The sequence below is a fragment of the Gavialis gangeticus genome, unplaced genomic scaffold (genome assembly GCF_001723915.1).
Source record: "Gavialis gangeticus isolate Ggan-Ray unplaced genomic scaffold, GavGan_comp1, whole genome shotgun sequence".
Classification (NCBI taxonomy): Eukaryota; Metazoa; Chordata; order Crocodylia; family Gavialidae; genus Gavialis; species Gavialis gangeticus.
Window position 1 is genome coordinate 186,020,783 of NW_017729022.1, and position 5,297 is coordinate 186,026,079.

The window sequence follows — 5,297 nt, forward strand, 5'->3', positions numbered from 1 at the left end:
CCTCATGGACCAGAAGATGTAGCTCCATGGACTGGATCTGACCTGCAGGTCAGGAGTTTATCACTCATGGACTGGACAGATAGTAGAGGGTTTTAATCAGCACACATATGGAAGTGTTCTACATAACTCTAGCAATGCTTTGGAACTCATAGCTCTATCATTGCTACCCTTTGCTGATAAAACCCTCATACTCCTCTACATTTTATGCATCTACACCTATACATCTATTGTACATGTATACAAAGTTAATGGGATGACTATTGTGAGAGAGGTTTGGTCTATAAATCTGATTATAGGAATTATAATCACACCTTGTATATCCACTGTGAGGTGGACTATGAAAGAGACTGGCTTAGTCATCCTGCCCTAGCATAAGCAAGAGAAAAGCTTTTGCTAAATTACTGATAATTGAACAATTCCTGAAAGTGATACACTAACAGAAGTGAGAATGATGAGACTGCCCAGGGGCCCATGCTGTTAAAATGAACCCTAGCAGATAGGAATTCTGTTTCTTTACAAAATTTTTGTTCTCTTGCATTCTTTTTACATGAGCTATTTTTCATGTGTAGCATTGGTGTAAATTATGCACAGCAGACTTATTCATTTAATAGGTTCGGGTCAGAGAGTTATTGTATTTCAGCAGTTGGTGTTCAGGGATTTTGTAATTTATGAAGTTTATTAATTTAGCAGGTATTTGTTTAAAATGCCATTTTCCCCTTCATGAGGCATTTGCTGTAAAACAAAGTGTCTTGTCAACATAGCAGAATTCCACAGAAATTCCCTTATTATGATACAGGTGTGAAAGTCTATGAAATTAGACAAAATAGCTAAAGAATACAACTAGGAATAAAATTAGCCATATAAGGAGGTAAAATAACAGTCTGTTGCCTTTTTTTTCCTCCAGGAAATAAGGTGGGTGAGAATCTGAAGGAGAGTGTTAACAGACCATATCTTGTAATTCACTGTGTAGTACAGCAGGTAGCAACAATTAAAGAAACAGGTAAATGCCAGCATCTCAAAACAGTAATTTTGCAACCATGTTGAAATCGGTGTGCTTGATTATCTGGAGCTAAATTCTACCTCATGCCACCACACAGAATAGTGGGAAGACGTTAGGAACTTTCTGCTACATTGTGCAGCCCAATTGTCCAGCTTCCAGGAGAATTCAGAATAAATAGTGAGAGTTTTTCAGGAAAATACAGCACCCAAAAGAAGAGGGGGCGGAGGACAAAGCATTAGCCCCCTGCTTATTAGCTAACCATAAGGGGCAGCTATGCTGCACTGAAGTGGCACATCAATTTATACTCTTACAAGTGCCTGCAACACCATGATAGGGTATAGGCCTATGACAATGTAGCTCTACTCCACTTAGTACAGAAAGGTATTTTGGGGGCAAAGCCTAACATTTCTACTGTATCCAGAGTTGCCAGTTGTCTTTAAATTTATGGAACATCTGTAAAGATAGATGAGAAGTACCCATCCAAAAAGTCTTGGAGGGGGAGGGAAAGAGCCATCAGTAAAAAAAATCTAAGCAACTGGGAGCTCTGTAAAGAGGCTGGAGGCAAGTATTCATGGCCAGAGCAGAGTAGTGCTACCCGAGCAGGAGTGTGGCGTCCTGCAGGGAGCATTTTCTCAGGACTTTGTAACCCAGGGGATCCTCCATAGCTCTCTTTTTCCCCAAAACAATATGCTGCTAAATATCATCACCTGCCTCTAATCCTGTTCACCTTACAGGTAGGTAGATAGTAGTCCTTTTTGGGAATGTGTGTGGAGCAGGTTGGGGGATGGCTGGGGGAGGGGGGGCAGCATTACAGTTGGAGGTATTGGGGTATAGGGTTAAGTGGGGGGTCTCTTGAGGAGTCAAACCATTGCTGCAGTCAATCAGGGTTGCCAACCCTGCCCCCCACCCTTTTTTTAAACTGATAATCTGCAGTAAAAAAAAAAAAAAAGGCAGTATATATTTTTTTACTGATAAGTTCCTGATGAACTTTTTACTAGCACCCATTTGGTTTTGTTGTCTTTTTTTATTTTTATTTTTTTACCACTATAGTTGGAATTAAACCCCTAAATTGGAACCTGCCCCCAGGAGGGGAATTGTTTTCCCCAGTGTCAAATTATCAGTTTTGGGGTATAGTGATTAAAAACACCAGTTAAACGCTTAAAATGGAACCAACAGCCAGTTTGAAATATGTTTGCATTTAGCCTAACATCTGATTTTGTTTCATATGATATTTCTTCCTACCATAATAGTTTTTTCTTTATTTTAGGGATCAGAGACATAACATATTATATTCCCCTGAGAGCAAGCACAATTTTTTTTTCTGGGGTCTGGCATCCCATATGCTTTGTGTATACATCAAGGGTCATCTGTTGTGCTTAAAAATATGGTGCAAATTATTTTACCAGTATATTGCTAATGCTCACATCTACAGTCTTATGTAAAATTAATTTTCTCTTTTGTCTGTAGTTGCAACTTGGAACACTTTTCTTATATGCACTATAAAATGTTAATAGCAAAATTTAGTATGACTTTATGACTGTGGTGTCATTTTTCTCAGCTTGATCAGCTCTTTCAAATGGCATCATTATGATCAAAGTTGTTTACAGTAATAAAGCAAGAATAGTTTCAATAAAATAGTAGGTGCCTTTACAGTTAAAGAGTATCTGGCATTTAAGAATGCAGTAGCTACTTTTTCTGTGGGTGCAGAATCATAATAAGTCCACAAAATAACAGAGTTAATGCATGTAATTACAAGATTGCCCCCTAAGGATTTGAGGGCATGGAAAGAGACAACAGGAAATACATTATGAATCTGAAAGTGAAGAGAAGAGAGATAAATTGTATGTATTGGTGATATAAGGAAAAATAACTGCACCAAAGCTCTGAATGTCAGAAACTAGTTTATTCTAATGCAACATCATTCTTCACTGATAAACTTGTCACAGATTATTGATTTGTAAGAAGAACATGGTGACACTTTAAATTAAGGTACATTTATAAATATTTTACTAATGTTACATGATTAATAGAAAATACTTTTAAAAAATACATAATTGTAGGTATGCCCCAACATGTGGGAACACATATGGATGGTTTTTCAAAAGATTTTAATAAATGATGTGCTAGCTACTAGTTACAAAGCATTAATAAAGTGTAGCATATAACATTTTTTATAAAACATAGGTCACTACAAAATGTTAAGAGAGATCTCATAGTATTACAGAGGCATAAACGACAAGTGAATGTACATGGGAATGGTGAAGTAGGCCCATTGACTATAATGCAAGTGCTTGGACCTCACAAAACCACTGCATTAACAAAAACCTAGAGTAAAATCTAGATTTGGCATGTTTACATACATTTCAAAACAGAATTGTGCACTGATACCCAAGCTAGCTTTGTATGCATGAGCTTGAGACCTGGAAGTAGTGTAGGCATGTCAGCATGTCACCGCACCTGGGCTTCTGCTTCTCAGCAGAGACAATTGACCTAGGGACAGCACCAAGCCAATACAACTATATTGCTTCAAATTCCAGAGCTAGCATAGAATCAGTGGACTGGAAGGGACCTGGAAGACAATCAAGTCTGGTCCCCTACCATGGGCAGGAGGTTAATGAGCTCAAATTAGCTCGACAAAGTGCCTCCTTTTGAACACCTCCAAGGATGGCAACCACACCACGTTGACCTGACCTAAGATAACACTATCTCCGAGGTACGCTTTGGTTCCTGTTTTTCCTACATGGTCAATAAAGGGATTCCCCAGGAGCATTTGGCAGGATCAGGGGGACTGGTGGTGGGGCAGAGGGACTCTTTTCCCCACCCCCTTGGATTAGAACCAGGGGTATTTTTAGCCCTCCATCCCAGATGAACAACCCCCCCTCATCCTATACACCCTTCCTCCAACTTACTTGCTCTGGCCCTGGCACTGGTGAATGCTAGTAATACTGGTACTGGAAGTGTCTTTCAGGATGGGGGGGAGGGGAGCATTGTTCATCTAGAGGTGGGGAGAGGGACCAGTGCCAGGCAGGGGGTAGGAAAGTGCAGCCCCGCAGCTTTCCCAGCCCTGAGGCTGTGCTGGGAATGTACAGAAATTCCAGACAGATTAGTCTAAAAAAATGGTTAACCTGATCCAAGCTGAGTGTACCTTGGAGTTAACATTAACTTATATTGGCTCAGCCATTTTTAGACTGATCTAATTGTCCTGAACATCTGTACAGTTCACCCTTGGATTCACCTAAGTGGTGCAAGGTCTGTACCTGAGTGAACCAATTCAGATTGGATGGCCATTTTTAACCCAATCTAACCTTGGGAGCTGAGTGGCCGCATGTGTGCAGCCAGCACACGTGTGCAGCCTCTACCCACACTCACCAGCAGTGGAGGCAGCGGCAGCTGATCCTGTAAGGTAAGCAAGGAGAGAGTAGGGAGCCGGCACAGCTGCAGAGGATCCAGAGGGGGCTCCCCCTCAAGCCCTCTTAGGTGAGCTGGCAGGGAGCCGCACTCCCGAGCAGTGTGCAGGCAGTGTGCACGAACAGAGCGTGTGAACAGGCACACTCTGAAAGGCCATGTCAGCGTTCGCACAAGGCGGGCATGCAGCGGGAGCCAGGAAGGAGTCTGCAGCAAGAGAGGGAGGAAGACTCACAGCTTCACGGACATAGTAAGAACATGGGGAGCGGCTGCTAGGGACCACGACCCGGTGGTAAGGACATGGAGGGTGGTCGCTAGGGCCCCTGCGCCAGTTGTGCCACCTACCCTGGGCTCCTCCAAGGCCTCCACCCAGATGGAGCCCATGGTGGTGCCAGCGGCTCCTTGCCCCCTTGTCTGTGGGAGCTGCCTGGTGGGGACCCAGAGGCCGTTGGTGGGAGAGGGGTCTAGAGGCTCCCTTGCCTGTCCCTCTTGTGCCCAACTTAGGGCCCTGGAGGAGCAGGTGAGGGAGCTCCAGGCCAAAGTGAGCAGGCTACTGGGGATCAGGGCTGCAGAGGACAGATTCGAGGCCTTGGCAGCCTTAGAGGAGAAGGTCGAGGAAGTTGCCTCCGGGGGAGATGGTGCCACTCTACACACGGCACAGTCTGAACATGGACAGAACACCACGAGGAAGAAACACCAAGTCCTTGTCATCAGAGACTCCATCCTGAGGGGAACGGAGGGTCCCATCTGCCGACCCAATCATGTGAGGCACCCATGGCACGTGAGGTTTGCTGCCTGCCTGGGACTCGGATTCAGGATGTTACAGGCATGATCCTGGACCTCGTTCAACCCTCGGACCAGTACACCATGGTCCTAATTCACATGGGAACAA

The 5,297-nt window shown here is 43.7% G+C and overlaps 1 long non-coding RNA gene across 2 annotated transcripts in view; it reads right to left on the reverse strand.

Annotated features, from left to right (window-relative positions):
* Positions 1-3,297: 3,297 nt before the first annotated feature.
* Positions 3,298-5,297, reverse strand: part of LOC109296982 — a 17,429-nt gene continuing 15,429 nt past the window's right edge. For both annotated transcript variants that reach the window (XR_002097128.1, XR_002097129.1), the window contains exon 4: positions 3,298-3,309. This is a non-coding gene — a long non-coding RNA (uncharacterized LOC109296982). The remainder of the gene's footprint in view (positions 3,310-5,297) is intronic.